Source organism: Microcebus murinus, chromosome 6 (assembly GCF_040939455.1).
Source record: "Microcebus murinus isolate Inina chromosome 6, M.murinus_Inina_mat1.0, whole genome shotgun sequence".
Lineage (NCBI taxonomy): Eukaryota > Metazoa > Chordata > Mammalia > Primates > Cheirogaleidae > Microcebus > Microcebus murinus.
The window spans coordinates 36,075,013-36,096,130 of record NC_134109.1 but is presented as its reverse complement, the minus strand read 5'-3'; the positions used below and the strand labels follow the sequence as shown (position 1 = coordinate 36,096,130).

At 43.2% G+C, this 21,118-nt stretch overlaps 1 long non-coding RNA gene across 1 annotated transcript; it reads right to left on the bottom strand.

Annotated features, from left to right (window-relative positions):
- Positions 1 to 5,681: 5,681 nt before the first annotated feature.
- Positions 5,682 to 20,363, bottom strand: LOC105878335 (uncharacterized). Its single transcript, XR_001157316.3, has 3 exons — positions 20,061 to 20,363; positions 14,028 to 15,084; positions 5,682 to 8,773 (listed from the first exon to the last, which is right to left on the bottom strand). It is a non-coding gene; the product is annotated as an uncharacterized LOC105878335 (long non-coding RNA).
- Between the last annotated feature and the right edge of the window lie 755 nt (positions 20,364 to 21,118).

The following is a 21,118-nucleotide window of genomic DNA, read 5'->3' as shown; positions in this document are numbered from 1 at the left end:
TGTATTTCTTTTATATCTTTTTAATTGTGAACCTCATGAAGGTGCAGCAACACAAATCTTCATGGTATTTAGTCACAGTTAGATTTTATTTCAAGAACATGGGACCTAGAAAAAGACAAATAAAGGGCCTTTTATACACAGCTTGTTGAGAGATTTTATTAGGAATGGATGTTAGATTTTGTCTAATGCTTTTTGTGCATCTGTTGAGGTAATCATATGGTTATTTGTTTACTTGTTAATATGGTAAATTATATTGATTGGGTTTTGAAATGAAGGCTTTATATTCCTGAAATAAATACCAGTTGGTTATAATGCATTATCCTTTTTGCTTATTTTTATTTTTGATTTGCCAACTTTTGCTTGACAATTTTTGTGCCTATGTTCCTGAAGACCTTTGAGGTATAGTTTTCTTTTTTTTTTTTTTGAGACAGAGTCTCACTTTGTTGCCCAGGCTACAGTGAGTGCCGTGGCATCAGCCTGGCTCACAGCAACCTCAATCTCTGGGGCTCAGCGATCCTACTGCCTCAGCCTCCCGAGTAGCTGGGACTACAGGCATGCGCCACCATGCCCAGCTAATTTTTTTTGTATATATATTTTAGTTGGTCAATTAATTTATTTCTATTTTTGGTAGAGACGGGGTCTCGCTCAGGCTGGTTTCGAACTCCTGACCTTGAGCAATCCGCCCGCCTCAGCCTCCCAAAGTGCTAGGATTACAGGCGTGAGCCACCGCGCCCGGCTTAGGTATAGTTTTCTTTTCTCGGAATGTCTTGGTCAGGTCTTGGTTTCTGGGTAATGCTGTTATCCTAGGATGAGTTGGGAAGTATTCCATCCTCTTGGATTTTCTGAAAGAGGTTGTATAAATCTGGTATTATTTCTCCTTGACATTTTGTAGAATACACCACTGAAACCATCTGGGCTTGGAATTTACCTTCTGGGAAGGTTTTAAACTATAATTTTTGTGAGACAGGGTCTTGCTGTGTCACTCTGGCTAGAGGGCAGTGGTGTCATCATAGCTCTCTGCAACCTCAAACTACAGGGCTCAACAATTCTCCCACCTCAGCCTCCTGCGGAGCTGGGACTACTGATGCATACTACCACACCCAGCTAATTTTTTTTCTATTTTTAGTAGAGATGCTATTTTTAGTAGAGACGCTATTTTTAGTAGTGTCACTCTTGCTCAGGTTTGTCTCAAACTCCTGATCTTAAGCGATCCTCCTGCCTCCCCTCCCAAAGTGCTAGGATTACAGGCAAGTGTCAACACACGGCCTTAAACTATAATTTCTTTTTTTTTTTTTTTATGAGACAGAATCTCACTCTGTTGTCTGGGCTAGAGTACCATGGCGTCAGCCTAGCTCACAGCAACCTCAAACTCCTGGGCTCAAGCAATCCTCCTGCCTCAGCCTCCCGAGTAGCTGGGACTACAGGCATGCACCACCATGCCCGGGTAATGTTTTCTATATATTTTCAGTCGGTCAATTAATTTTTTTCTATTTTTTTAGTAGAGACTGGGTCTCGCTCTTGCTCAGGCTGGGCTGGAACTCCTGAGTTCAAATGATCCTCCCGCTTCTGCCTCCCAGAGTGCTAGGATTACAGGCGTGAGCCACCAGGCCCAGCCTAATTCCTTAAATAGATATAGGACTATTCAGGTCATCTCTTCTTGTATGACTTTTCATAATTTGTGTTTTCAAGGAATTTGTCCATTTTATCTATGTTGTTGAATTTTTTGTTATTAAGTTGTTCATATTCTTCCCTTATCATCCTTTTAATATCTGTACAATCTCTAGTGACATAACCCCTCTCATTCCTGATATTTGTGATTTGTTTTTTCTCTTTTTTTTTCTGATGAGTCTGGCTAGAAGTTTGTTAATTTTATTGATCTTCTCAAAGAACCAGTTTTTGGTTTCTTTGATTTTCTCTATTGTTTTTGTTTTCTATTTTATAGGTTTCTGTTCTAATTTTTATTATTTCCTTTCTTCTATTTATTCTGTGTTTAAATAGCTCTTCTTTTTCTGATTTCTTAAGGGAGAAGCTGAGGTCACTGATTTGGGACATTTCTTATTTTCTAACATACACATTGAGTGCTATAAGTTTCCCTCTAAGTACTCATTAGTGGCATTCCACAAGTTTTATCTTGTGTTTTCATTTTCAGATAGTTCAAAATACTTTCCAATTTCTCCTTGGATTTTTTGTTTGTTTGGTTGGTTTTTACCAATATGTGATTTAGAGGTTTTAGTTTTTATTTAATTTAATTAACTAATTTATTTTTTAGAAAAGGCTCAGAGTCTTTATTCATTCATAAAAACACTTTTAAAATTACTGGAGCCGGGCACGGTGGCTCATGCCTGTAATCCTAGCACTCTGGGAGGCTAAGGCCGGCGGATTGCTCGAGGTCAGGAGTTCAAAACCAGCCTGAGCGAGACCCCGTCTCTACTAAAAATAGAAAGAAATTAATTGACCAACTAAAAATATATATATACAAAAACTTAGCCAGACATGGTGGCGCATGCCTGTAGTCCCAGCTACTTGGGAGGCTGAGGCAGGAGGATTGCTTGAGCCCAGGAGTTTGAAGTTGCTGCGAGCTAGGCTGATGCCACGGCACTCACTCTAGCCTGAGCAACAAAGCGAGACTCTGTCTCAAAAAAAATAAAAAAATAAAAAATAAAAATAAAATTACTGGAGACTGGCAAAACACAGGAGGAGAATTTTCCAAAACTGACTAAAGACATTAATCCACAGTTTCAAGAGGTACAACAAACCCCAAGCAGTATAAATACACATGAAACCACACATAATGAAAATCCAATGTGTGAGTGATCCAGTTTCTCTGCAGTCTTGCCAGCATTTGGCATTGTCATTATTTTTTATTTTTCTCTCTTCCTAGGCTGGCCCTTTGCTGATCCTTTGGCTAGAAAAAGTAAGTCTTTGTTGGAGATTTTTAAAAATTTCTGTGTCTGTCGGCATTTCTGCATTACCAACTTCTCTAGCTCTAAGTCTTCAAGGAATAATTAGAAGTGAAATATTATTAAGGAGAAAATGGCTCATATTCTCCTCATTGATTTCCTGTGCACAGTGAGTCAAAATTGACTATTGGGTGGAAATCAGTGTGGCTACTTCTTATTTCTTTTTTAGCCAAGGTTTTAGTTTTTAAATACTTGGAAATTTTTGTTAATAGAGATTTCCATCTGGTATCATTTTCCTTCTTCCTGAAAAACTTGTATGTAAAGCAATGAGGTGTCAAATCACAAGACAGACATATAGGTCAGGAATGGAAAAACCAGCACCACATGTACTCACCAGCAAATTGGTATTAACAGACCAACACCTAAGCGGACATATAGGAGAAACATTTATCGAGTGTCGAGAGGGTGGGAGGGGGGAGAAGGGGATGGGTATATACAACCACAACAAGTAAGATGTGCAGTGTTTGGGGGATGGACACGCTTGAAGCTCCTACTCGAGGGTGGAGGGGGGGGCATGGGCAATATATGTAACCTTAACATTTGTACCCCCATAATACGCTAAAAAAAAAAAAAAGACATATAGGAACCTTGAATATATATTACTAAGTGAAACAAGCCAGTTTAAGGCTTAAGCCTTCTGAAATGATTGAATCAGACCCACTCAGATCATCTAGGATAATCCCCTTTACTTAAAGTCTATATAAACAGACACATACATACACAGACACACTCGTTTATTCATATATTCACACATATATCCCCTCTCTCTCTCTCTCGGATTATATTATAACCTCACTAGATAAGAAAAAAATGTCAGGCCAGGCATGGTGGCTCATGCCTGTAATCCTAGCACTATAGGAGGACAAGGCAGAAAGATTGCTTGAGGTCAGGAGTTTGGGACCAACCTGAGCAAGATCGACACCCTGTCTCTACTAAAAATAGAAAAAATTAGCTGGGTGTGGTAGTGCACATCAGTAGTCCCAGCTCCTCAAGAGGCTGAGGCAGGAGGATCCCTTGAGCCAGGAGTTTGAGGTTGCTTTGAGCTAGGCTAGTGCCACGGCACTCTAGCCCAGGCAACAGAGTGAGACTCTGTCTCAAAAAAAAAAAAAAAAAAAAGTCAAATGAATAGTGGGAAAAACCACATGAAGTACCGGCCTCTGTGAGGGGAGATGGTGAGGGCTGTGGGCCACTTCTTTCCTTGACCAGTTTATTTCATTTTTAGCTCCTTTCTGTTTTGTTTCAGATTCTTCCAGCCTAGGGTAATATTACTAGGATCTGCATGTCCACTTCCATTCCCAGTATATTATATGGAAATAAAGATGGAAATGGCAACATATTAAGAAACATATGCCAATGCTCAGCTATTTCTGGCATATCATGGTTCAGTATTTTTTCAGAATCTGGAACAGAAACTTGAATGGAAAAAGGGTTCTTGACATGACCATCATGAAGGACACCGAAGAGAGAATTAATCAGTTGATTTCATTTCTCACAGGCTGAGAGAGTCTATTTTTCTCTTAGAATCCAGAATGAAAGCCTTGGCTGCTTCAAGATTGTCCTTAGGGCCTAAGCATATGCTGCCATAAAGCCTGTCACAGCTTCCGTTTCATCTAAAACCATCATATTATGTTAACTTACACACCACTCCTTTACCCCACCATCCTATAACTCCTGATGGTTTATTTTGAGGAGAAAATTCAGTTTAGAAGTCTCCTTCTATGTGATTCTCCCCTAATTCCCACTTTTGATCCTTGAAAAGAGGTAATATACCTGAAACATTAGGCACAGTGCTTGACATGCAGTTGGTGTTCAGTAAATGGTAGCTATTATTGCCAAATTCTTCATTCTGTCACCATAATGGTGTAAAAGCAGAATTATCTGGCACTTCTAGAGTCCCTAAAGAACAGAAGGAGAGCCCCCATAATTCATACCCATTAGCTGCTTGAAAGAGTATGTATGTTATCTAACTGGTAGATGTTACATAAGCCAAGGACATTGTGGTATAACATTTTAACAGAATTAGCCTGAGAAAGACTGAGACTCTGTCTCTACAAAAAGAAAATTAGCCAGGCACTGTGTCATGTGCTTGTAGTCCCAGCTACTCAGGAGGCTGAGGCAGGAGGATCGCTTGAGCTCAGGAGTTTGAGGTTGCAGTGAGCTATGATGATGCCACTGTGCTCTAGCCCAGGCAACAGAGTGAGATCCTGTCTCAATAAATAAATATATATATTTATATATACATTCTGTTAGATATATATTAACAGAATCTTTTCAGTTGCAAGTAACAGAGAATCTTGACTCAAGTGAACAGAGGGAAATTTAACAACTCAATTTAACAAGTCTGGGTATAGTACAGCTCCAAATTTGATTAATTCAGAAGTCCAACATTGTCATCAAACCTGTTCTTTCCATCTTCTGTTCTGCTGTCTTTGGTATGACCCACCACTTTAGGGCAGCTCATCCATGATTATAAATGGCTGTAGCACTTCAAGGATCATATTTAGGCACAATATTCAATCAAGAAAGAGGATTATCTCATACGAGTCTTTTTTTTTTTTTTTTAAGAACAAAGAAAACTTTCCTAGAACCTGTCTCACCATATTTCTCATGCCTCTTTGGCCAAAACTGGGTCACACTCTGCTGGAGCCAGCCGGTGACCTGCAGCACCTGGAGTTAGGGGGCGAGGATAAGAAGAAAGAGACAACACACACAGATGGGGACGGGAGGACGGAGTCCTTGGAGACTGCCGTGCCGCGTTTATTTCAGTTGCTATATTTATACAGATAAGAACAAAGGAGAAGCGGAATGCAATGGAACAGATGATACATATATACGCTAAACCAGAAAACAAAACAGTTCTTGTTTCTTTCAACCTTAAGTCATTTTGATAGCCTTTTCTCTTGCTTGAGCAGTTTTCTAATCTACAACTTAACTTTCTTCTGATATCAATAAGGCTACAAATACTCAACTATGATGACTCAGACAGTTCAAGGAAAAGAGCACCCAAGAGCGGCCAGGCGTGGTGGCTCACACCTATAATCCTAGCACTCTGGGAGGCGGAGGCGGGAGGATGGCTCCAGCTCAGGAGTTTGAGACCAGCCTGAGTGAGAGCAAGACCCTGTCTCTACTAAAAATAGAAAGAAATTAATTGACCATGTAAAATATATATATACAAAAAATTAGCTGGGCATGGTGGCACATGCCTGTAGTCCCAGCTACTCAGGAGGCTGAGGCAGTCAGATCACTTGAGCCCAGGAGATTGAAGTTGCTTTGAACTGGGCTGATGCCACGACACTCACTCTAGCCTGGGCAACAGAGTGAGACTCTGCCTCAAAAAAAAGAGCACCCAATAGTGATTAACATGCATGGGCATGGGAAAGGAATGTGCAGGGCTTGGGGGAGGGGGAGCTATAAGCTATGAGAGCTACATGCACAGGATTACTTCAGTGACCTTCCATAACTGTGACTGCTATCTCCAGCAACCTCCACGAACTGGGAGAAAGGCCAAGAATGTCAGAGCTCTGAGTCAAGGTGCCAGGTGCTATGTCTCAAAGACCCCAGTTTTCCAGGCAGCAACCGCACTTTAACTCTCCCGTGTCCAGGACAGCTCCTGACATCTCCCCCTTCCTTTTATAATTAAATGGAGGGCCGCTGGTAAGCTTTTATTTGCAAGTTGGTGGAGTGTATGGCAGCCTTAGCAGCCAAAATATTCTTAACAATCAGTCACAATAGCAGAGGCGTAACACACAAAATTAGCAGGAGAAGAACAAAATCCCCAATGATCATAAAGAATAAGCTTTTAGGCCAGGTGTGGTGGCTCACGCCTGTAATCCTAGCACTCTGGGAGGCCGAGGTGGACGGATTGCTCAAGGTTGAGAGTTCGAAACCAGCCTGAGTGAGACCCCGTCTCTACTAAAAATAGAAAGAAATGAATTAACCAACTAAAAATATATATACAAAAAAAAAAAAAAAAAAGCAGGGCATGGTAGCACATGCCTGTAGTCCCTGCTACTCGGGAGGCTGAGGCGGTAGGATCGCTTGAGCCCAGGAGATTGAGGTTGCTGTGAGCTAGGCTGACGCCACAGCACTCACTGTAGCCTGAGCAACAAAGTGAGACTCTGTCTCAAAAAAAAAAAAAATAAAGAATAAGCTTTTAAAATTTCTAAAAGATGGAACATGCCCTAAGAGTTGATTGAGAAAATTTCGGGCTTCTGTGGCAATGCTAGTATCAAGGGGAGGAGTCTCTAACATTCCTGTTATTTCTTGATGAAGTTGGAGCAAATCCAAAGATGTATTTGTGGAGTGCCAGATCCCTGCCAGGTGATTTTGGACCTTAGCCCAATCACAGTTACTCTCATCATAAGGTTTGGGAGTTACACAAACCCACTGATAATTGTCATGGCAGCGGAGCTGGCTGCGCAGCCGAAACCCTTGTACTTCTTTTCCCAGAATCTAGACCACATCATACAAAGCGTCTAGTCTGTCTTTAATCTTTTTATCAATATGCTCTTGGGTACCCAAAGCCTGAGTGACATTTTTAGAGAGATTATTGACATAATGGGCAGTTTGTATCTCCTGTGTCAACGCCACAGCAGCCGCAGCAGCAGATGCTATTACAGTAACAAGAGCTACACTGCCAGCTATGAGTAGCCCAATAAATCTTCTAGACCTTAGCAGAATAGCGTTTACCTCCTTCCACATCTGCAATCCTTTATCATCATACCATGGGCCAGAGACATTAGTTGGGACCACCACAAAAACGGGGCGGTATAACACAACCATTCTATCATAATAGGCAAGGGATTGTATACAATTAGTTAGTTGACAATTAAGGCATGATACCTCAAAACCATGAGTGACGGTGCAAATATTCGCATCGCCTATCATGAGCACAAAAGGTTCAGGAACACAGGCAGAAATGTCCTTAGGCATATTTTTGGTGTAGAGTCTACCACACCCTCTGCAGAGAATTGACTGGTTCCTGCAACAAGTTTCCAGAGACTAGTCTGGTATACCTTTAGAGTAGTTGTCCATAGCCCCTCAACAAAACCCTTGTCTCCCAAATACCCATTTGTCAGTTTTTGCCGGGGTACAATCATATATGCTCTGAGTCGTCCCGGGCATAGGAATCTTAGTCGCAGTTGGTTCACAGCAACGTCTCCAGGGCACATGCAGAGTGGAAGCAATGGGCTCCTTTTCACAGGGAAGCATTCTGGGTGGCGGCAGCAAATCAGAGGGCGCAGAGCCAGAAAATTGCCTGTCTAAACTTGACATAAACACAGTCCATCTAACATCATTTAAGTTGTAATATACATAAGTAGATACAGGAACACAGCCCAGAAAATAACCCCCATGGTGGAAACAGATAGGAACATCACAGGTGAGTTCTGTATAATTATAAGCAGATACTTTAGCGTGCTGGATGTGATCATTAGCGGGTGCTCCCAGAGCCCTGGGATCACTGACAGAGACGGGAACAACCACGCTCTCCCCATCCCACCGGGTGGAGTAAAGGGGGGTCTGGTATATAAGTTCAATAGGTGGCAGCCTGGGTAGGCGTCGATAGCAGAGTTATCATAGCTAAAAACAAGGTCAAAGAATTCAATGGCTGCCCCGTTTCTCGAACCAGCTCAGAAGCAGTCTCAGTAAGTCTCTTAATCTGACCCCAAGAGGGCAGCAGAGCTTGTCTAGTTGTCATCATAAGTGGAGGTTGCTGGTCGTCATGCAGCTTCAGTCTCTTCATCCTGTTTTCTATGGAGGGATCCTGCCTGGCGTACCAGCCTCTCCGGGAGCCAGCACGGGCCTTCGGCATTCTGTGGAAACACACAAACATGCCCTCGTCCCCAGATAAGAACCGGATCCTGTCCTGACCACTGCCCAGTCAGTGGATCCTTCCATATGACTAACAGCGTGTCTTTGTTGGAATTAGTACACCAAAACCGCTGGGCCGCTGAACAACCTTCTTTGTCCAAAATTTAAAAATTTAAAATAAAGAGAGCATGGTTTAGATAATTCTGGGGGGTGAGGGGGTACAGTTCCCCCTTTTTTATTTTCAAAAGTTGATTTTTGAGAGTCAAGTGGGCACATTCCACAATGCCTTGTCCTTGGGGGTTATAAGGAATTCCTGTTTTATGACTGATACCCATTTTCTGTAAGAATGTTTGAAATTTGTGACCCGTGTATCTAGGGCCATTGTCTGTTTTCATACATTTAGGCTGGCCCATTGATGCAAAGCAGCGGAGGCAATGGGCTACACAATGTTTACCAGCCTTGCCTAATTGCAAAGTGGCCATTAAAAATCCAGAATAAGTGTCTATGGTCAGATGAACATATTTTAATAGACCAAAAGAAGAAATATGGGTTACATCTATTTGCCATAAGTGGTTAGGTAAAAGGCTCCTGGGATTAACACCATAATGGGGGATGGGGAGTAAGTGAGAACAGGAAGAGCAAGCTTTTATAATTTGTTGAGCCGCTTCTCTAGTGATATTGAACTGTTGCTTGAGAGCGCGGCTATTTTGGTGGTGCAAAGCATGGGACTGCTATGCTAATTGCACTTGAGTTAACAAAATAAGAGGGGGTTTGGTTCTAGTGGCAAGATCTACAATTTCATTTCCTCAGCTGAGGGGACCAGGCAGGCGCTAATGAGCACGAAGGTGCCCAAAGAAACATCCTTCTATACAGGAGTGAATGAGAGCTTGCAAGGCCCAAAACAATTTTTGAACATTACTATTAGAGGTCCCAATAAAGGGCACAGTGTCTATGACTTGGAGTGCCCGAATTACATAATGGCTATCTGAATAAAGGTTAACGGGCTTAGCAGGGATGGCCTGTAAAGCTGAAAAAACCACCTGCAATTCGAACTCTCAAGCCGAGGAGGACCCAGTGTATCAAGATTTAATGTCATTGTTAACTGAATAGGCTGCCATACCATTAGAGGATCCATCTGTGAAAATCAGAACAGCATTGTCAAGAGGTACAGGAGACACTTTGGGAGGAAAAATAAACTGATGTAGGCTGGCAAAATGTAACAACTTATCAGGGGGGTAATGGTTGTCAATTTTTCCAGGGTAATTGGCCAGGGCTATAGCTCAGGAGTCACTATGCTGGAACAACCAGTCCTGTTGCTGACAGGAAAAAGGAACACAAATAAGGTGCGGCTCTCTACCTAGTAATTTGCAGGACTCTGAACGCAGCATATGGATTAAGGTAGCAACCATCTCATAATAAGGAGTTAGAATTTTAGAGGGAGAGGAGGGCAAATGTAGCCACATCAGTGGTCCCCCGTGATAGAGGACCACTGTGGGAGTATGAGAGGTGGGTAAAACATAGCCAGCCCATTCTAAGTCGTAGTTTACATAGGAAACATGTGGCGGGACAATTCCTGTTCTACTAATTTTAAGGCTTGCCTCCTGTCAGGAGTTACTTGACAAGGAGAATTAGGATTGGAATTGCCCTTCAAGATGTCGAAAAGAGGCTTAAAGTCCTCAGTGGTAATTCTCAAATAGGGTCGAATCCAATTGATATCTCCCAGAAGTCTTTGGAAATCATTAAGAGTTTTTAAGCCATCCTTATAAAGTTGAATTCCTTAGTTAATAAAATGGTATTTATGCAGTTGGTATCCCAAATAAGAATAAGGAGGGTGCCTCTGCACCCTTTTCTGAGCAATGACAAGACCCTGTTTATTTAATTGTGTTGTTATATGATTAAAAACTTGCAGTAAGAGTCATTCATCTGCATGGGCCAAAAGAATGTCATCCATATAGTGGATGATATATACAGTAGGATATTTGATTCTAGTAGCAGTTAAAGCGTTGGCAACAAATTTTTGACACAAAGTGGGGCTGTTGGCCATGCCTTGGGGCAGAACAAGCCAATGATAATGCTTTATGGGTTCCCTAAAGTTAGTAAAAGGAACACTAAAAGCAAAATGTTTACAATCTTGTGGCGCAAGAGCAATGGTATAGAAGAGTCTTTTAAATCTATTATAATTCTAAAAGTATGGGCTGGAATAGCCATGGGGACAGGGAGACCTGGCTGCAGAGCTCCCATGAGTTCCATGGTGGCATTAACACGTCTAAGATCTTGGAGCAGCCTCTATTTTCCAGACTTCTTTTTAATGACAAAAATTGGAGAATTTCAAGGGGAGTTGGAGGGGGCTATGTGGCCGCTATCAAGCTGTTCCTGCACCAGCTGCTCTGCAGCGGCTATTTTTTCTTGATTGAGGGGCCATTGATCAACCCACACAGGTGCATCAGATTTCCAAGTAATAGCCTCTACGTGAGTTGCAGGAGAATCAAAGGCCCCTTCTAAAAATACCCGAGGCCTGCTCGAAGTGGCCGGGGCTTTACTTGAATAGATTTAGAAATACCTTGACCCTTAATCCCCAAGCCTTGGGCTGGGAGCATCCCTTGATCAAAGAGTTGCTTAGTAACTGTGGCATTAGGGCTATACAAATAAACTCCCATAGCCTGCATAACATCTCTTCCCCAAAGATTAATGGGTAGAGCAGGTAGAACATATGGTTGGAATTGTCCAGAATGTCCCTCCTCGTCAACCCAGGTAAGCAATTCACTACTCTGTTCAGGATTACGGGCTTGGCCTATACCCTGGAGTGAGCCAACAACTCCCTGCTTGAGCCACAAGGAGAGCCAGTGTTGCTCAGTGATAACAGAAACATCAGCTCCAATATCTAGAATTCCTTTAAAGGCCTTGCCGTTCACTCACAAAACCATTTCAGGCTTATTCCTAGTAATAGATTGCATCCAGTAAGTAACTGAGGAGCCAAAAGCAGAGGGTCCCCTGGCTTGTTGCGATTGTACTTTACCAAGGGATGTCAAGGAGCTCAAAACAAGCTGAGCAATGCGCTGGCCGGGGTTGACAATAGAAATAGAGCTGGGAGAGGAGATCAAAACTTTAATTTTCCCTGTATAATCCTGATCTATAACCCCTGGTGACACATGTAAGCCTTTCAAGGTGATACTGCTTCTACCTAATAACAGGCCCATGGAGCTGGCGGCAGGGGTCCAAAAGTCCCAGTGGGGAGAGCCTGCACACCCATATCTGGAGTTAATACTGTGTAGGCAGAGGCACAGAGGTCTAGTCCTGCGCTGCCTGGGGTTGCTCGGAAGAGGTCACAAACGGATTTCCTCCCTGGTTCTGGGACTCCCCCTGAAGGGGTTGTCTCTGCAGTGCCCCATAACATTGCTGTGGGGCCAGGGGCTGGCCCCTCTTCCAGTTTCCCTGACGGGGAGCAAGTTTATTTCCATGCACATCCGTGGTGGATTTGCAATTCCTGGCCCAGTGATTTCCTTTTTTACACCTAGGGCAAAGTCCAGGAAGTTTCTTTGGAGGATCATCTGTGTGAGGTTTTGGACATTGGGCTGCGCGATGTCCCAGCTGCCCACAGTTATAACAACTGCCTGGAGGGCCGGCAACCTTAGGCTGTTTAGAGTTGCCCTTTTTAGTCTGCTGCTGAAAGAGGAGCTGTTTTACTGATTTCCCTTGCAAGGCGGCTGCTAAAGTAATCCCTTGCATATAAGAAGGGCCGATGTCAGCACAAAGCTGGATAAAATCCTCAAGAGTCCCCCTTTTCTTAAAAGGACGTATAGCCGCCTGACAGGCAGAATTAGCATTTTTAAAAGCCAACTGTTTCACTAGAAGGGCCTCAGTATCGCTATCATTGACTAATCTTTTTGTAGCCTCTAACAAGCGAGAGACAAAGTCCTGGTAAGGCTCATCAGGACCCTGCCTGATCTTAGACAAGTCCTCAGACTTTTGCGAGCTGGGTAGCTTACGCCAAGCCCTCATAGCTGCGGCATTGGTCTGGGCATAAGCAGCGGGGAGAAAAGCCAACTGTTGTTCAAGAAATCGGTATTCCCCTTCTCCGGCCAGCATATCGAAAGTGACATGGATGCCCTGAGCCCTATTAATACCTGCTATAGCATGGCACTGATCGTGAAATTCTGATTTCCAAAGCAAATTGTCTCCCCCGCTAAGACAGGCCTTTGCTATGTTTTTCCAGTCATCAGGGGGCATGGCCACAGCGGCCAGGGAATCTAGCAAGGCTTCAGTAAAAGGGGCTGTGGGACCGTATTGGGTGCAGGCAACTTTCAACTCTTTTAACTGCTTGATGGGGAGAGGCCGATGATACTGACAATCCCCCTCCTCCTCTTGAATAACAGGGAACAAAGAGAAACCTCCCAGATTATCATTATTATCAAAAGCCTTCATCAGCGCTTTTTGTAGGGGAGAGGAACGAGAGAGGGAGGACTCTCTAAGAGAAGGAGGAATGAGCAAAGGCTTACCCTTGGGCTTAGAAAGATGGGCAACAACAGGCGGTATCGGAGGAGGGTCCAATCCCGCGAGGACTGAGGGAGAATAAGACTTTTGTGATTGTACATCTAAGGGAGCTCTTAAGGGATTTTCAACAGCATTTTGAATGAGAAGTTGTTGCATCATATTTTTTAGAGTTTCCAATTCCTTGACCACATTAGGTGCCTGTTTCTGAGTATGAGAAGTCACAGAGGCTGTAGCTTCGAGAGCCCAAGGTCCTAAGTCCTCGGCATCTCCCAACATAACCTCGCTCTCAACAGGGGGCTCAGGTTGGGGATCTTTAAACTGCTGCTGAGTTTGTAACAGCAGATCCTGAGCCTCCAGATAGGGGTTAACAGGCAAAGGAGGAGAGTGATCATCAGATTCATCCTCAGGGATTACAGGACTCTGGCCTAAAGTTAAGCGCTGTCCTTCATGCCGGGGGTCCAGACAATCCCTAATAAGGTTCCAAAGAAAAAAGTTGTCCACTGGAACCTTCTCAGGCCCATGAGCTGAGTAATAGTCCTGCAATTTAACCCCTACCTTCTTCCATGTATCTAAATTTACTGTTCCCTCCTCAGGGAACCAAGGACACACTTCCTCCACAAAAGTTAAAAAATTTTCCAACTGCTTTCTTCCTACTTTAACACTTCGAGCCCAAAGCATACTCTTTAAAACTTGCACAAACAACATCCTACTAGTACCTTGCCCCATAATTTCTTACTCCCGTCAATTACACTCTGCCCAACTCACCTTTCTTTCTGTCACGGCCGGCCTTCCACGGGCAGCTGCCTTCACCGAATCCCTGGTCACCAAGTGCCGCCAAAGGCCCTCCTGGAAAGAGGGATCCCCTGTACGGGCCACCACCTGCCAGAGCCAGCTGGCGACCTGCAGCACCTGGAGTTAGGGGGCGAGGATAAGAAGTAAAGAGACAACACACAGATGGGGACGGGAGGACGGAGTCCTTGGAGACTGCCGTGCCGCGTTTATTTCAGTTGCTATATTTATACAGATAAGAACAAAGGAGAAGCGGAATGCAATGGAACAGATGGTACATGCTTACGCTAAACCAGAAAACAAAACAGTTCTTGTTTCTTTCAACCTTAAGTCATTCTGATAGCCTTTTCTCTTGCTTGAGCGGTTTTCTAATCTACAACTTAACTTTCTTCTGATATCAATAAGGCTACAAATACTCAACTATGATGACTCAGACAGTTCAAGGAAAAGAGCACCCAAGAGTGATTAACATGCATGGGAAAGGAATGTGCAGGGCTTGGGGGGGGGGCTATAGCTACGAGGGCTACGTGCACAGGATTACTTCAGTGACCTTCCATAACTGCAACTGCTATCTCCAGCACCCTCCACGAGCTGGGAGAAAGGCCAAGCATGTCAGAGCCCTGAGTCAAGGTGCCAGGTGCTATGTCTCAAAGACCCCAGTTTTCCAGGCAGCAACCGTACTTTAACTCTCCCGTGTCCAGGACAGCTCCCAACAACACTCATACCTTTAAACCAATCACTGGCTAAGGGAATGGGACACCTTAACTAGCTTGGACTTGCCAGGATTTATCTCTGAGCCCAGAACCATAAAGCAAAGGGTAGAACGCTAACTAATACGGGCTATAGCAACAAATAAAAAGGAAATGGCTGTTTGGAACAGAGATTGTCTGCTACACTTAGGATACTTCCTTGAGATCCAGTCAGGGCTGCCCCTTTAGAATTCCTGCATTTGAATACAGCATAATTAAAGGATGAAGTAACCTCAGTAAATTTGTGTCCAGCCAAGAGCTGTTATGAAAAATCCATTGAAACCCTAAAACAATAAGAAAAAGACAGTAAGATGTTTCAAGATGAAAATATAACATGTATTACAGTGGTAATATATGCTTATTTAATATATAATTATAACGATTCAAAGGTAAAATTATATAAAAGTGCAGTTTGCCTTTTTCAGGAAATTCTGGGGAAATTTTACATACAGTACTTTCCTTTGCTTTAGCAAGACCAAACACAGCAGTTTTCCATCTGTCCATCTTGCCTGTGTCCTTAAAACTCCTTATTAGATGCAACAAAAATGGCATATTGATCTCAAAATTTCATTTACAGTGCATTCAAAATATGTAACAATTTAATCTGTCTGACCTACTCCTATTTCATGTTCCTGGTCATTCTGTCAATTACCTACCTAGTACACCCTTTCCTGCAAAATGAAGCCATTTTTTTGTATTAGATTTTTACTCACAGTATTCTAAAATCATTTCAACTTACAGCTGGGCTTAGAAGATTTAAATTAAGGATGCTAAAATTACAGAGAAAGGATATTGACTTAGGGGTTGATTTCAAAATAATTCTGGAGCCCTACTGGCTTGGGAGGGGGGTTAAGCAATACTAAAGAAAATTCTATTAAAATGCATTAGAAGGGTTGGGCGAAGTGACTCATTCCTATAATGCAAGCACTTTGGGAGACTGAGGCAGGAAGATCACTTGAGCCCAGGAGTTTGAGGCTATAGTGAACTATGATCACTGCTCTCTAGCTTGGGCAACAGAGGGAGATCCTCTCAATCAATCAATCAATCAATTGCATTAGAACAGAAGTTTATAAAACTGTAACTTAAATTTGTGTTTGGGCTTCTTGACATTTCAAAACAACGCTTTGATTTACTGCTAGTAGAATGATTTTATGTCACATTTTAAAAGCCTACATTTTTTCCTACATTCTCTACTAGCCACTGCACAATGATACAATCAATGATGATTAACATTAGATAAGTTGAAGACAACTCACATCTGTGCTGTGAAACAAATACCAATATAGGTGTAGGGTAATGTATTATTTATTAAAACATTGCTCCAAAGCTACGTAAAGACAGAAGGGAAAAAACTATCAGGAAAAAACAGGACATGGACTTCATCTTGGGCAGAAGAGTCATTTTTATTCTATAGAAAAAGTGTATTTGCAATATGGTCATTTCCTCTGACTAAAGGGAAAGAATTTAAAAACTTAAACCCACAATCTCAGACCATTATTTCAGATTATTAGGCCAATCAATTTATCTCCAAGAAATAAATGTGACTTTCTTATCAGAAAGTTACAAACATAATTTAATTATTAAAGTCATTATTTGAAAGTACCTTTATACCCCCCTTACTTGCAATGTTTCTCTTCTACTTAATTTTGCCTGTAAAGTCAAATACAGGGTTGAAACAACTGTAATTATCCAAAAGGTAGGTCTGTCTGCAAACAGCCTTTGAAGAATTAAACTACCATATTTTGTCAAGTAAACTTTTATGTACAAATATCTACTTAATAATGAAATTAGAGCCAATCTTTTGCTATCATAGAAGTTAATACTGAGGAGGATGTGGAGCAATAGGAATGCTCATTCATTGCTAACAGGAATGCAAAATGGAAAAACCAATTTATAAAAAGTTTGGCAGTTTCTTTCAAAACTAAACATACTATTATAATATGATCCAAAAATAACACTCCTTGGTTTTTACCCAAGTGAGTTGAAATTTTACATCTACATAAAAACCTGCCATGAATAGCAGCTTTATTCATAATCGCCAAAAATTAGAAGCAACCAAGATTCACCACTAGGTGAATGGATAACCAAACTGTGGTTTATCTGTACAACAAGATATTGTTTAGCAATAAAAAGCAATAAGCTATAACCTTTAATCATTTACTAAATGAAATAAGCCAATCTGAAAATGCCACAACTGTATGATTCCAAACATGTGACATTCTGGAAAATGAAAAATCATGGAGACAGTAAAAAGATCAGTGGTTGCCAGTGGTTTGGGTGGGGTGGGGAGAAGAAGGGATGGATAGAACACAGTACATTCTTAGGGCAGTGAAATTATTCTGTATGATAACATAATGGTCTATACATGTCGTTATAAATTTCTCAAAACCCACAGAATATAGAACACAAAGAGTGGATCCTAATGTAGTAAACTATTGACTTTAGTTAATAATACTATGCCAATATTGACTCATCAATTGTAACAAATGTGCCACATTAACGCAAGTTGATATTAATAGGGGAAACTGAGGGGGAGAGAGCATATAGGGACTCTGTGCTTTAAACTGGTTTTCTGTAATCCTAAAACTGCCTTCTAAAAAATAAACTATTAATTTTTTAAAATGTGGTATATCCACAAAATGGAATACTATTGAGCAGGGGCCCTCAAACTTTTTAAACAGGGGGCCAGTTCACTGTCCCTCAGACCGTTGGAGGGCCATTGTAGTGTGCGGCGCACATTCCACACATGTGCACTGTGGGCCCGGCACAAGTCGGCTGCTAAGGACAAGCAGCAGTGGCAAAAACACCTGGCGGGCTGGATAAAAGTCCTCAGCCAGCCACCTGTGGCCCTCGGGCTGTAATTTGAGGACCACTGCTATTGAGTAACAAAAAACCCAACACTGGGCTGGGCATGGTGGCTGACGGCTATAATCCTAGCCCTCTGGGAGGCTGAGGTGGGAGGATCATTTGAGTTCAGGAGTTTGAGATCAGCAATGCATGAGAATTCTGGTTCCTTGACTACTCTTAACTAATCATTTTAACCATATGTGAAATCCTCAATTACTTAACAAAAGAAAATAGTACCTTCTGCTCCCACCCCATATCATCTAAGATCTCTGGTCTTTTTATGAAGCTCTGAGCTCTGAATAAGCAAGTTTAACTAGCCTGAGCAAAAACAAGACTCTATCTCTACAAAAACCAGACTCTATCTCTACAAAAACCAGAAAAACTAGCCAGGCGTCATGGTTCGTGCCTGTAGTCCCAGTTATTCGGGAGGCTGAGGCAGGAGGATCGCTTGAGCCCAGGAATTTGAGGTTGCTATGAGCTAGGATGCCAGGGCATTCTACTCAGGGCAACAGAGTGAGACTCTGCCTAAAAAAAAAAGAAAAAGAAAAAGAAAGAAAGAAAAGAAAGCAAAGGAAGGAAGAGAGAGAGAGAAACAGAAAAGAAAAGAAAACCAGGTTGTTGAGGTGGCAAAGGCAGTAAATTTAGATAAAGCACTTGGGTTTGGTAGCCTAGGCACAGCTGTGTAGATTTAGACAACTTATCCTTCAAAGTTGATTTCCTCATCTGTAAAACGGAGTATATGCCATATTCTTCAGCATACAAAACAGTTAAAATGGTATCTGGTATTACATATTACACAAAAGTTTACAAGACACAAAAGTTTCACTCTGTAATTTATCAGGAACATTTGCTTCAATTCTCTTAATTTCAATTGCTCAGGTATAACTCAATTTAAGTGTACACTTTCAGAGGCTCTCTGTTACATTTTATCTCTAAAATATCCACTTGGGCAAACTTTGAGAATAGTAAAGGCCAAAGATTCCCTAATTCTATTATGGTGATGATTGCACAAGTCTGTAAATATACTAAAACTCACAGAATTCTACAATTAAAATAGATGAATTTATGGTATATATCTCATACCTCAATTAAACTGTTACTGAAAAAAGAGATTCTCCAACTCTTGGAGAATTTTTTGTGGGGGCTGCTGTAAAATATCTTCAAATGAAGAATAAGAAAAAAATACTATAAGCCCCCAAAATTAAGAGGAAAAGAAAAGAATTAGTGCAATAGATGAGCTCTGTCTCTCTGCCATTAGTTGAAACAGGCTTCCCTAAGACACAGCTTATAAAAGAAACCCAGATATCTGGTCAAGTCCTAAGTCACGTGAACAACCGTCTTCAGAACTCCACAGGGATGAATGTAGCCCCAGCGCTGTAAGAACACAGCCCTGTTCCTCGAGCAGAGCAAGCAAATCCAATGGACTCGGGAACTCGCCCGCAGTCCTAACCAACAACATCCCAGCTGCCTTTCTCCTGTCAAGCTCCCCAAGCAATCGCCCAACCTCATTTCTTCTCCAGCGAGGACGCCTACGGAGAGGGAATGAATGTCCGCCCTTGATGGTCAATTAGCATCTAGTTTTTGGAAGGCCCGCGTCTGTGCTCCAACCGCAGATTTGCTGAGGGGGAGCTGACAAAATCTGGACTTGCCAAGCCTGAGCCCTGGCAAACCCCGGGGTGACCGGGACACCAAGGGGGCCACGAGAAGTCCAGCTCTGACACCCCTTCCAGCTCAGCGGGGCCTAAGACAGAGGGCTGCGCTTCAGCCTTGGCTGAACACCACAGTCAGCTGAGATTTTAAAAGCACAGTTACGGGGCCATCCCGGACCCTCCGAATCGCAACCAAATGGGGCCTGACCCCAGCCTGGCGGCGCCGGTGTGTAAACAAATCGGAAGCCGCCCCACACTCTCCAGGTTGAACATGTGCAGTCTAGGCCAGCGTCCCGCCACACTTCCGGGCGGGGACCCGCCCAAAACTCTCCCGGGAAACCCAGCGCTCTCAAACACAAGCAACGCGCCCCAGAAGCCCGGGCGGATTCAAGTGACGCGATTCCCGCGCCCGCGAAGCTGTCCTCCCGCGAGACCGCCCGGCCCGGCTCCGCCCCCGCTCCGCTCCCTGATTGGCTGGAATCGAGGCCGCGTTCCGGGGTCAGTTTCAGCCCCCTCTCTGGCGGGGTATTTCGGTCTGTACAAAGGTGCGCTCTGGACCGGCTCTTTCTACCAGCCAGTCATCACCGTCTTCTTTCATGTTTTCTTCGCCCTCTCTCGCCGACAGCGTCGCACTATCAACTCCCTACACTTAAGTCCCCGCTCCCGTTCTCTGTCCTTGATGGGCTGCGCACGCGTAGACGCATTCAGCGAAGCGCAGTAGCGCGGGCTCGTTGCGCTGCTGTAGCACCTGGATTGGAAGTCACCTGCGGCTGCGGAGGCGCTCGCACCGCTGAGTTGCTTGTGTCCACAGTGGGAATCCTGAAAAGGAGTCCTGCACAGGTAGTCTCCACGTAAACAATCGCATTTGCCGTTAGAGTGTGCTGTATCAGGCGACGGCTCAGAGTAGGGCGTGCGGGTCCTAATGGTCCCTCTGGGGAAGGGAACACTTGTAGAGCTAGGGCCGAGCGAGAGAGGCGGGGAGGAAGGAGGCTGATCAGGCTTCTAGTAGCTGAGAAATGGGGCCCCGGGCAGTATGTGCCTGGTAGCCTAGCCCTTATCTCCTGTCCTGGGGCAACAAACTGCTTTATCTGACCAGAAAATGTTTCTGCCAGAGTAGCTGCCTGAAACTCCATTATTCAGAATTAAGAAATCCAAGCCACATTTTCTAATTTTGAGGTAGAGACAATTGGAGGAAGGCCCAGGGGGGAGACTCGCTTTAAGTCAAGAGTTCCGTGTCAGCCTTGGCAACAGCGAGATCTTGTCTCTACAAAAAATTAAAAAATTATCCAGGTGCGGTGGTGCACCTGCAGCTCCAGCTATTAAGGAGTGTGAGGCAGGAGGATGGCTTGAGGCCAGGGGTTCCTTATAGTAAGCTGTGATCACACCACTGCACTCCAGCCTGTGTGACAAAACAAGGTCTTGTTTCTAAAAAAAACTAAAGCAAAGCAAAAACGAAAAGAAAATTCGAGGTTTTTTTTGAGAGGTGCCGGCACTTGATAAAGGGTTATAAGGCTTAATGACAGATGTTCAACAAGAACCAAGGTCTCCTTACAGCCCATAGCTTTTCCTACCATGTTAGAGTCTTACCACTGGCTTAGTGGACCCCCCCAAAATTTACCCTTTTCACTCAAACCCATGCTCTTCTTTATTTGCCATCTCCCTAGTCCTGGACCTAGAGTCACTTTCTAGTTTTACCCCTCAGAAAATTCAGCATTCCAATTGTCCTTTCCCTGACCACCACAAAGGAGATCCAAATGCTTATCTAATGTGTCTAGTTGCCATACTTAAACCATAATTGGGTCATTTGAGTAGTTTCCAGTTT